The 12,906-nt window shown below is 45.3% G+C and overlaps 1 protein-coding gene across 1 annotated transcript in view; it reads right to left on the bottom strand.

The window, feature by feature from the left end:
- Positions 1-12,906, bottom strand: part of LOC113594629 (uncharacterized) — a 160,715-nt gene that overhangs the window by 126,940 nt on the left and 20,869 nt on the right. The gene's annotated exons all lie outside the window — the stretch shown is intronic.

The raw sequence follows: 12,906 nt of genomic DNA, 5'->3' as shown, positions 1-12,906 counted from the left end.
CACTCCGAGAGACTCAGCTTCCTCATCAGAGGAAAAATAAAATGACCCGGTGTGAGCAAGCCACGAGCTAATATATGCAGGGCACACAGCAAGCATGCAATTCATGTCGGCTACTGTGTTCTAGTTCCTTGGCCGCCTGTTTGAGCTCTCCCACCTGACTGTAAATTCCTCCAAGGAAATGTAATAGTCACTGATTTAGGCAGTGATTGCATTAGGCATTTCACTAACTGGGTTTAAAGGAGAGAGGAGAGAGGGGCGGGTGGGGAAAGGAGATGGAAAGACAGCTCAGAGGGAATAAGGGCAGCCCCTCCAGACCGAGTGCTTGTCACGGGACAGCGGTTCCAGGATTAGCACATCCAATCCTCCCGGCAGCCCTGGGAGGTAAGTGCTGTTATTACCCTCATTTTACAGATGAAGCGACTGAGGCCCAGGGGGTTGAGTGACCTGCCCATGGCCATATATTTGGTAACACAGAGTCAGGATCTGAACTCCAACACTCTGAGTCCAGAGTCCAAGGTCTCAACCTGCTAATCTAGACTGCCCCTAAAAAGGGGGATTTTAAAGCTTTCAAATAGCAATAAACAAAAAGGCTGGAAGTATCCAGTCTGGATCGATGGGTATTTAATGGGTAGAAATGTTGGGCCACAAGTTCACCAACACTTTGCCCGGAGTTTATCCAGTGGGAAGAAAGCACGGGGGGTTTCCCCCCAAGAAGCCATGTGGGTTTTGTGCACACACTCTTGATAAAACAGACAAAACTCTGGCTGAGGTGATGGTTCAGGTGGGATCCATGTATATATTTTATCATGCTTGTATGTCATTTCATGTTTTTTTTCTTGAAGGACTTGATTTAACACATACCTCAAGGTGAGGTGAGGTAAATAAATTCTAAGATTGGAGAAAAAGCAAGAGATCACTATGTTGGGGGAAATATCTAAATTAGTCCTAAGAAGGTGGTGGTGGGGAGTGTCAAGGAAGGCTTCCAAGGGACGACTGGGTTGAGACCAGTTGGCTTAGTGAGGAACACACCGTAGGTAGGTTCACTCAGTAGCCATTTCCAAACCCTTTCTCCTTTTGTGTTCCTTGATGGAAGCTTGAAGAGCTAATAGTTTCCTAGCCTCCCTTGAAGTCAGAGGGGTCCACATGACCAATTTCAGCCATTATAATTCCAACAGAAGTCTGTGGGAGGATTTCCTGGAAAAAAGTTTTACTTTCCTCGTGACCGAGACAGAAAGGGCAGGCTTAGCCCTTTCCCATTCTTCCTGCCTTGAATGCTGGTATAATGGCTGGAGCTGCAGTAGCCACCTTATGACCATGAGGCATCAGGGTGTAGACAAAAGGCAAGGAAATGGCACAGAACCAGCCCTGTCATCATTGTGCTGCTGAAGCAATTCTGCCTACCTCTACATTTCCTGTTATGTGAAAAAAAAACAAAAAAAAAAACAAAAAAAAAACACCACTATTTGAACCCCTCTAAGTCCTATTTTTTTTCATGACTTGCAACCAAAAGCATTTCTAATGCATCCCCTAGGCAAAGTGGGAAAATAATGACAAAAAAAGATGAGGTGTTCAAGGCAGAGAGTCCAGCATGTGCAAAAACCTGGCGGAGACAAAGACTAGGGCATATCTGAAGATAACAGATACCATGTAAGTGAAGTATATGTTATTGGTGCTGGGTGCTGAGTTTTGGGTGCTGGCTGTGGTGAGAATGACACTGGAGAATCACACAAGGGCGAGGGCTACACATGCAGGGCATTTTACAGCTCGTAAGTTTAGAATTTGGACATTATCTCTAACAATGGGGCACCGTGGAAAGCTGTGTGTGTGTGTCAGCAGCTGAGATAACGTCACATTCTAAAAAGACCCTTCTGGCCTGACCTCATTCATTCAATAAACACTTTGTGAGCATGGAAAAGTAAATTGGTAGAACCACTTTGGAAAACTGTTCCCAGGTATCTGATGCCCCAGCAATCCCACAACTAAGTACACGTCGAAGAGAAATGAATGCACATGTCCACCAAAGGATAACTCCAAGTATGTTTACAACAGCTTTACTCATAATAGCCCAAAGCAGGTGGCAACCCAAATGCCCACCACGGCTAGGACAGCCAAATGATTTGCTGGCATCCTTGCGCAATGGAGTACTACAGAGCAAGAAAAAAACGAACTGTTGCCACAGGCAACATGAAGGATCAGAGGCCTACTGGTGAGAAAAGAGGATTGCAGAGGAGATGGACAGTTGTGTTAGTCTGTGCCCTTCAAGGATATGCCAAGATTCAGTGTCTAAGAGGTGATTAAGGCAAACATCTCTGAGGGAAAATGGAGGTCACTGGGAAAGACTGGGAACCAGCAGGCTGTGGTGCAGGTCTGCTCCCTATGAGGGCAAGGAGGGAGGGAAGGAAGAAGGGAAGGAAGGGACTGTGTAGTTCCCTAGACCACGGTGTATATTTCCAAGGAAGCTCGGCAAGGCTAATGGGGAGTCCTTGAGCCAAAACTGCCAGTCAGATGGTTCGCTATCTCCCAGGAAATACCCTGCATGAGAGTTCCTGCCACATCCAGTTAAAGGTAGCAGGAGCCAGTGGGAAGAGTGTTCTCCCAGATATGAGATGACATATTTCAGAGCCCAGCAGAGTCAGCTGTAGGTCAGGCTCCACAGTCAAAGATCTACGAGATGCATTTTCATGGCCACAACATCATACACTTCCATAGATGGAGGTAAGAACAGGCAACATCAGTGTTCAATGATAAAAGAATGCTGGTTAATTCTAGAATAAGTAGGGTTGGGACTATGAGAGAAAGGGCATGGGGAAGCCATCTACGGTGACTGGAAGTGTTCACTGTCTTGATTAGGGATGGTGACTGTGGAGTAAACATCTTTCAAGGCACCACCTAGGGTTGTGCACTTTGTAGGAAAAAATAAGTTCATACTGAGCAAGCACTATCAAATGCCATGCTCAGCCCTGGGCACCCAGGGGTGACTAGAGCAGACAGGGATTCTGTCCCCCAAGGGGCAGGAAGCGTGGTCCAGCATGTGAGCCAGCAGGGTCCCTGCTGAGGAGAATACTGGCAGTGAGCCTGGGGCATAAGATACTGTCTACAGATGGTCAAGTCCAAGAAGCATTTCATCAAAGACTCTTGAAAAGACAGAGTAAAACCAAATGACAGGCTTTGCAAGAAGCAGAAGGAGATATAGGAAACCAAGTCAGGAACCATCAGAACTGCTTGCAAAGGAAACTGCTTTTGGAGAAATCAGTTACGGAAAAATTCAGTGTGACTGTTCACTGCTGGGACATCAGGGAGCCCTGAGCCCTGGGAACCACATCTTTCCTGAAGTCAAGCTCCTCTCCTCTGTGCTCACGAATCAGTTTCCTTTGGTTTACAGGATCTACTGGGAAATTACATTTGATATTTTCCAAAGCCCAGAAGGGGTTTCACACGTTTGTGAAGAATGCTGGGAGGCAGGTAAAAGAATGTAGTCTCTGGACGGAAGGGGTATCATTCAGGGCCTCTTCGAACGAAACTGACCTATCATTTGGAGGAGATGCAAAATGGAACTCACCTTGTTCTGGAGAACTGAGGATGTCTCCTGCGAGTTCACTGCTCACAGAAAGTTTTCTGCGGAAAAGCGCTGGTATTGATCATTCCTTAAGCAACAGTTTCAAAAAAGCAAACTCATTCCAAATGACTTCTGTGTTTTGCGAGTGCTTCTAGTACCAGCCCTTAATTTCCAACCCTTTTCAATTTAACATGGTGATGTTGACTATCAGGCTTTGAAACAAAACATGTAAATATATACATATATTTTAAATTTATTTCAAATCACCATGCCCTCCAAATGTGAGCCTCCAGAAGGAGGAACTATGAATAGAACATTTTACACTTGTCTAACTTTTCCTGAGATTTTTTTTAACTGTCCTATCTTTTCAGTCTGTGGTGAATGCCAAAAAAAATACCTCTCCAATAATTTACTGTGCTGAGATGGCAGTGTAATTGAGTCACCCAAGTTAAGCACTTCAGGAAAATTTCCATCAGGTGCCATCATGTTCTCTGGCCTAAGCTTTATTTAAACTCACTGGATCAATCTGAATCAATTTGACATGTACACACTTCAGGGCATGGTTAGTTTCAAATCAATTCAGTTCCTCATGACTTTATGATTAAGAACCCAAGGTTATAAAACATTAATATAAAAATCACAAATTGTAAAGTGAAAAGTAAAATCTCCACCTAACATTTCATAAAAATCACCAAATCATTATGTAAGCTTCGTTAAACAAACAAGGTAAGAGTAATTAGGTGGTAAATTGAGTACAGCGGTTTCCGAAGGCTCTAATGGGGATGGACCAAACAGTTTAATAACAACAAGGAAGCCAGGGTCAAGTGCAGCCTTTGCAGAATGTGGACCTGAAAAGAACTCCTCCGTGGTCTGGTGGTCCTTGCAGGAGGAACACACAAGAGTTCCCAGGAAAAGCAGAGAGTGGGCTCAACACCTTCTGGCTCTCCCCTAACCTTGGTCAGGCTGCCCTACACCACCGGACACATCATAAGGACCTACTCTTGGCTGGAGCCAGCAGGCAGCCACGTGAAAGCATTTTAAGGATCACAATGTAATGTGATTCTTCCCTTCTAGAGTTACTTGGAATTTTTCTCTCCTGGTTTTGGAGCTCAGAGGAAGCAAGTAAAGAGGAAGGAGTGAATTCAAGTTTACATTAAAATAATGAGGACTTCCAGGCCCCTTGATAAGTTTGATCATTTTCATTTATCTTTACAACTCCTGTGAGGATGAGAGGGGTTCTCTTACTTCTCACCCTGTTTTAGACACTGAAGCACAGAAAATTTAGGTAACTTATCCCACAGTCACACAGCAAGGAAGGGGCAGAACCCGGGCGTGTGTGATTCAGAAAGATGAGTTCTTCACCTCTGCAGGGCGGAGAGGCCTCTTGCATGCATTTATTCAACACATACCGACTGAGGGCCTCTGCCTCCTCTGTACCAGGTGTTTCCGGGCTAAAGATCAGGGCGAACCAAACAGGCAGGTTCTTGCCCTCACAAGGGGCTTTCATTCTAGGGCAGAGTGGAGTGAAAAGTAAATAAATAATCTGATAAAGTCAGAGTGATAATGCTCTGCAGAGAGTGTTCAAAGGGTACCGTGATAGTGATGGGTGGCATCTTTCACTGGGTGGTCACCTCTTAAGAGAGGGCATATGAGCTGAGGTATGAATGACAAGAAGGTGACAGCTATCCTGAGTTTAAGGAGACAGACACTCTGTTCCAAGTGGGGAGACAGGTGCAGAGGCCCCAAGGAATTAATAGGACCTCGGCACCTGCCTCCTCTCTTCATCTGTTTTCTCTCCCCTTGAATCTGTATGTGTCTCGTGACTTACTTTCACCAGTGGAACGTGGTACAGTGACAGTGTTTTGGTGGGTGAGCCTAGTATTCTGGCAATTTCCTATTTCACCCTCTTGGAGCCCTGACCCAACATGTAGAGGGATCCAGCTACAATGCTGGCGAGGCCATACAGAGAGAAATACACACGAGGCTGGCCCTAAGCTAAGGAGCCAATCATGTGAGAGAGGGTCTCCAGCCCCAGTGAAGCTCCCAGCCAAATGCAGCTCCATGAGCAACCCCACTGACACCTCAGGGGGACAGATACGAGCCTCCCAGCTGAGCCCAGCTAAGCCACAGAACTGTGAAAAAGAACCCACGGTTGTTGCTACGGGCCACCAAGCTTCAGGATGGTTTGTTTTGTAGCAACAGATCATTAAAGCAGCTAGTGTGACTAGGGTTAAACAGAGCAAAGGGGGGGTGGTAGAGGGTGAAGCGAGACTTCACTCTCCACCAAGAGCTGGATCTGGTAGGACCCATGAGTCAGAGTAAGCAGTTGAGAGGTCATTCATGTGGTGGAGAGCCACCAGAAGGTTCAAGGGGCATGACAGGATCTGATGATTTATATATTTTTAAAACGTATTCTGGCTGTTGTGTGGTGAGGGAATAGTGGGGTCGGAAGAGCAAGAGAAGAAGCGAGAACACATCGGATAGGCGGCTCCTGTAGGAATGCCTGCAAACTGAACCAAGGTGGTGGCGGTAGAAATTCAGTGAACTGATTTACGGCGTGTTCTGGAGATAGAGTCAAGAGTACGTGTTGCTAGATGGAGTGTCTTGGGACCGGCTGGCTGAGGATAACTCCCTGATTTGAGGTTTGAGGAACTCAGCTGATATCATACAGTTCTCCAAGCATACTCCCGGGTGCTCTGACATCTGGTGATGAGAGGAAAGGAGATTCAGCCAGAGGCAATGAAGGAGCAGCCAGTGAGGTGGGAAGAAACCCAGAAACTCTAACGGTTCCCAGAAGCTAGGGGAATACAGTTGTTAAAGGAGGAGGACGAATCAAATGAAGTCAATATTGATAAGGACAGATAGGACCATTGGTTCTTGGAACCAAGGGAAGTCACTGGTGAGCCACTGAGTCATTGCTAACGCACGAAGGAACCGTCTAGAAGGATTATACATTTCATCAGAGTGGCACAGAACAGAAATTTGTTCTCACACCTCCCTAATCAATGCCATGATAGTTGCTAAAGCCCCAAGTCTTTGGTCAATACAGGGGTGGAGAAGAGGCTATTAAGTATGCTGAATTGACTGATTTTAAACTTTTAAAGAGAACGTTTTCCCACAGATGCCATCAGGAAGAACGAAGGCTCAAAAGGGAGTATATAGAAATGAGTTCTAGGAATGCGGGACAAAAATGCAAAGTAAGTTAAATTTGATATGCATCTTCGATACATGGCTCAAAAATATCCTGGGGAACGGAGGCAAGGGCAGGATAGCCGGGCAATGATTAGGAACAATAAAGTCATTCCTATTTATCCCATCACTGCGTGGAGACACTTGAAGAAACAGGTTGTGCAGTAGGGGGGAGCGGCCCACGGTCAGGCACGGAGCTGACCTCCTCCTCACACACACACACACACACATACACACACACACACACACACACACACACACACACACACACACACCATGAGCACCATTAGTGCTCTTATCTCTGTTTTGTTGATGAGAAACTAAGGCTCGCGCCAAGGCCCCAGGGCAACTAAATGACAGAGTTCAGGTTCAAACCCCGGCTAATGTGACTTGAAAATCTAATATTTTAACCCTGCTTCCTTCAGAATGCCTTCTTTAATCACAACAGAAGAAACCAGGGCACACTGTTATGCATGGAGAATTACAGGCTGCAGTTGGAAGGATATTTCTCCATTTTTTTTTTGACAACTAAAATTAACTTCTTTGTCAGGTCCCCAATTCTTGGGGCGGCAGAAACAAAATCACTCCCATTTAGGAATTTCTCTGACTCTCCCCCAGGCTGACCTCCCAGTTCTGGAGGCCCTCGGGAATGCCAAGGCACGTGAAGCTTCCGTGTCCCCTTCTGTGCTCCCCCTGGCACCCTGAGTCTTTCTCGGGTTCTTTCTGCCTAAACTCCCTGATGGGCCATCTCTACCTAACTGATTCCACACTAAGCTGGCCATGGGAACCCTGGGGGCTCCCCTCGACTATCCAGGGAATGGAGTTGCGTTAGCTATGTGACTCTGGGCAAGTTATTTAAGTGCTTTGTGCCTCAGTATCCCTATCTGTAACATCAATGGTCTGAAAGGGATGTTAGAGAGTTAGAAAAGAAAATATTCGTAAAATGCTTAGCACAGTGGTTGGCACAGGACAAATGCTTCACTAAAGTTAACTGTCATTGGGGGTGGGCGGGAAGAAAACAATGACTCTCACTGACCAAGTTTTTGTCTTATGCTTGGACTGTAGCTTTAAAATCCAAAATGCTGGAACTTTAACCCTGTTATTCCCTCGATTCTGTAGCATCCTTTCTTTCCCTGGACAACAAAAGCAAATTGTCTATGGGGTGCCTGGGTGGCTCAGTCGGTTAAGTATCCGATTTCAGCTCAGGTCACGGTCTTACCGTTGGTGAGTTTGAGCCCCACATCGGGCTCCACGCTTATAGTGCAGAGCCTCCTTGGGATTCTCTCTCTCCGTCTCTCTCTGCCCTCCCCTGCTGGCTCTTTCAAAAGTTAAATAAATAAAATTAAAAAAAAAAAGCAAATTATCTGGCTCCACAAATTTGGGACTTTGGGGGTGGGGTGTGGTTTAATATCTCAAAATCCCACCCTACCCAGTCATAGGTGGACAGTTCTGTTTGAGACCCTCTGAGTTGTCCTGCAGTGACCCCCCAATTCCCACTACCTTCCCGCCACAACACACACACACCCATCACTATCTCCACTGCTGCTGTCTAGAGGGTAGAATTCTCTGGCATATAATTCCCCTACAACTCACACAGTTTATCTTTGGAGTCATATCCATTCATTGGATCTTTATTATGATCTTTGGGGAAAGAAAACCAGAATCTGCTCTCAGCTACCACCCTTTTCTCTTTTAACAAAAATTGTGTATACTCACAAATTTGTTCATAATTGTGACACTGGAGTTTTCCATTCTACAGACTTGTGTGTAGAGATTAGACTAGAGGTCTGCCATGCATATCTCTTAGCCACATGTTCAACATGTAAACATATTACCCCCAAAATCAAATCTGCTAAAATAAATCTTTTGTGCATTATGGAAAACTTCAAACACATACAAAAGTCAAGGAGCCACCAATGTTCAGGCACTCATTATCCTCAACTCATGGCCAATCCCACTTCGTCCATCCCTAGCCATATATTTTGAAGCAAATCTCAGAGATGGTATCATGTCATCTGCAAATGTCACTGCGCTTCTAAAGACAGAGAATGCTCTTTTACAACATGGTACCGGGATCACAACTCTGGTAAAAAGTAATGATGATTCCTTAATATCATCAAAAAGCCAATCAGTGTTCAATTTTTTTTTTTTTAGCAGCATCCAGTCTGATACATCAGGGTTGGGATTTGCACCTTGCAAATTGTTTTAGGAAACAGCCGGAGGCTGTCCGGGTGAATGATTCCATCCCTCCGTTTTCTTCACAGACAGGAACGTCATAGCCAAACCCACAGTGGGTTTTGCCAAGAACTCCAAAAAAGACAATCACGTGTCAAATAACCATGGAGACGCGGTTACAAAAGGAACACTTATTCCTTGCTCCCTTGTTTAGCTGCTAAGCACTGATGCAGGAGGCAGGCGCCGCCTGGGGCTGCACACACCTGACGGTGTGCTCCTGGTCAGCTCCGCCTGAGCCTGCAAGGACTCGTCCAGCTGCTGTCAGTGTCAGTGCCGGGGATTAGCGTGCCCTCCTGGGGGAGTCCAGCTGACCGCAGCGCTGGAAGAATCGGAATCTCCAGACTGTCCTTGTTAGTTTCTTCTAATGGTTCAGCAGCAGTTTGATATGAATCCAGCAGAGAACTTATCTGAGGTATTATTATTATTTATATTATGTTTCATCCGGTTCCAATGCTGATTATTTACATGACGAGCCTCGTGATATTAACCTAAGGGCAGTTCCAAGCCTAGTCCCTTGAAGTGACTGCATTCTTAGATTTGTGGCCTACAATGGCTTTCCTTTAGACACCTTACATAAATCAAGGTGCTGGTAAATCAAGAATGAAGTGATCCTATTATTACTTTAAAAAAATACATGCACAAAAATAGTCTGCTAACAGTTGCTCCGGTGCTCTGCCTCTGTTCCTTAGCTTTCCTGCTTCTGGGTCTTTCTGCTTCGGCTCTCCCAGGGCTACGGGAGGTAGGAAGGCCTGGAGTCGGAGAGTTAGCACCCCCAGTATCAACCAGTGAGGGGCCCATGTTGGTGGATAAAAGCCCCAGGTGGGATAACTCTGAGGGGTGTTCTACAGCGCTCCCCAGAGGTTCCTGACAGGCCTGAACCCCCGCTGTCCACAGAACTAGCCGATTCATTATCAGCAGCCCTCCCTGGACCATCTCATTTCCCCCATCCTCCATTAGTGCTTCCTACCATTACCTCCCACTGTAGGGTGACCAGTTCATCCTGGGAAATCCCCTAGTCCCAGATAAACCAGGACAGGTGAATACCTTATCTTCCAATCAATCAATCAATCAATCAATCACTTATATTCAAATTCTAGTTCCAGGGTTGGCTTCTGGAGTATCTGAACCTAAGACAATCCCTACGGGCAGAAGAGTCTGGAATGAGATGCACCTCTTTTTTCTTTTTTAATATAATTTATTGTCAAATTGGCTAACATATAGTGTGTACAGTGTGCTCTTGGTTTTGGGGGGTAGATTCCCGTGATTGAGATGCACCTCTTACCTGGGTATTCACTATGAATAGAGCCCACTGGAGTTGGGCAGTGGGGCAGTGAGGCAGTGTTGGGCTCCGTAGGTATTTGGGTGTGGGAATCTATGAGAATGGGTTCTCACCAAATCTGTATTTGACGTTTTTACGAAGAACATCATTTGTCTACTCTTTCAAAAGTACATAATAAAAACGTGGGGTTTTATAAGCAATTGGCAAATATTTGTTTCATAACTTTTCACGACTCATCTTCATTCAAGTTTTTTTAAAGAAAGGAAAGAAACCAGATATTAAAAAAAAAAAAAAGTTTTTTATGATGACTCAGGGCAGAGGTTTTCAAATCTTTTAAGCCTACAAATCTTGTGAGGCAATGCTACATGGGTCCTCCAGTTACAACCAGTTACAAGTGGAGCTGCTGGCACTAACACAGGGTTCTGGGGCTGGAGCCCCGCCCTTGCAGCTGCCCCGCCACCCCGTCAGTCCCCCAACCCTCTTCCCTACCTCAGGTAACCACTAAGCACTTCCTAGGAAGGCTGAGGTTTTTGTTGGACCCCAGCATGCAAACCACTAACATAGGGGATTACTGAATGGCACGAAAAAATATCACTAACTTTTTACTTTAAAACATGTTAGAACATGAGAAGGGCAGGGCAAAAAAGAGCACACACATTCTGTCTTGAGTTTGTGGGGGGAAAAATAATAACACCTGTATTCATATACATTGAGAAAAGGCTGGAAAGAAATACATCAAAGATGTTCATGGTGGTCATCTCTGGGGGACTGGATCCCCATGACCTTTTCACTTTCTATTCTGTGCCAGCGATCTATTACCTCCATTTTCCACAGTGGGTAGGAATTATTTTTCAGGCGAACGAAATCCCAACACATGATTTTAAAGAGGGGAGGAGAGGAGGAAATATATTCCAAAGTCACATGCAGACAACAACAGCATCAGACTAGATTTTCATTATTCCTAGATACCGATCTAAAGAGCAGGGCCTTTTTCAGTTTGAGAGGGTTTAGCCACTGAAGACTGCATAACACAGGTTATAGCTTGTCAATTCCATGCCCAGCAAGGTTTTTGAAGCTTCTGATAATGATATATGAACATTGCCCATAAAATAAGCAAAGCAGGGGATAACTCTTCTGCCCCCATTGCCATGCAGTGGTTCAGCCAGCAAAGTAGGCGGTGCCTTCTGTGACTGTGGGTATGGTCAGGTCAGCCGCATGGCCAAGGAGCATTTGAAAGGAGACTCGAAGCTTTGCCAAACCTGAGGCTATAGTAGAGAATTAGTGTTTAAATCTGTATTTCCCCAACTAGCTGCCCATCAGAGTCACCTAGGGAGATTCTTACAATCGGATTTCTGGCCCCACCCACGGATCACCTGATACCTCCTGAAGAGGACCTAGGACCTGCATTTTAAACAGATACGGCAAGGGCAATGGGGATACTTATGGGACAACTTCGTGAAGTTCATCATCACGGCTAGTCTGTAAGTTCTAGGAAACTTATATGCCTGTTTGCTGCTGTGACCTAGATACTGTGTGCACAACTCCTCGTGCTCTAAATATTCAGGGAGGCAACTATTTATGGAAAGTTCACTCTGTGCCTGACATTTTGCTAAGTAGTTTCAAGTCCATTCACCTTAATTATAACTCAAAGTACGCTTCTATCCATTTTGTCAAAGATGAAGCAGATTCAGAGGGGTTAAGAAACTTGCCCAATATCACCTAGAAAGAAAGAGAGGCACCACTGGAATCCTGGTCTGTGGCCCAAATGCTAAGTCATCTCATTCAGCTAACACACTTCTAGAAAGTTCCATGGCTTTTCCTTCCTTTTCCTGGGAGAAAAATGGAACCAGAATTCTCCACTCACCTTCCTCATCTCCTATCCTCTACCTGCTCCTTCACTGGTTTACACACCCGCACACATTCACACCCTCTTTTAAGTTTTACCTGCATCGAAAACAGCACCAGAATCCTACCCCCAGGATATTTTATACAGAGGTTTATTCTCACAATTTTCTCAGTTCTTGTTAAACATGTCTTTCCTAAGCTACAGGAACCCAGTTGTTCCTTGATTCCATTTTAATTCTCCAATTATTTGAAAGCAGTTGTTGTAAACCATCCTAAGCAATTTGCCTGTTCAAATTACAAGGCATTTGATGCTGGGTCCTTATCCTCCACTAGTCACAAGGCCTCAGAGGCTACAAGTTTCCTCCTCTGACCTCCTCACCAGATAGTGTGATGCAAACAGACCCATCTTAGACCAAATTCCACCAAAAAGGTGACAGTTGTTAGCAAGTAGGCACATACACAGACCTCCGACCCATTCTGTAAGCCTGGGGACATCTCAGTCCGCTGTCCTGTAAGACACGTCAACAGCCTCTTAGATGAGAAGTTCATTTGAGGCAGGTGTGACAGTACTGTCAGTGCAGTACTTAGCTAACCTACTCGGGCAGGTGATAAAATCAACCTTTTCACGTCCAGATACTGGACCGGGTGGACATCCAAGCTCAGTGCCTTTCCAAGAGAACACGTCACTGGTCTCTCTAGATTCATTCGCAAAGTTCAGGCAAAGCAGATGCACCACGAAACATTTCTAGCCATCTACCTTCCCTGAACACCCTTATTTTCATCAATGAAAAACCATTTTAGA

The sequence above is a fragment of the Acinonyx jubatus genome, chromosome A2 (assembly GCF_027475565.1).
Source record: "Acinonyx jubatus isolate Ajub_Pintada_27869175 chromosome A2, VMU_Ajub_asm_v1.0, whole genome shotgun sequence".
NCBI classification, from domain to species: Eukaryota; Metazoa; Chordata; class Mammalia; order Carnivora; family Felidae; genus Acinonyx; species Acinonyx jubatus.
Note: the sequence above shows the minus strand (reverse complement) of the source record. Positions and strands in the feature narration are given on the sequence as shown.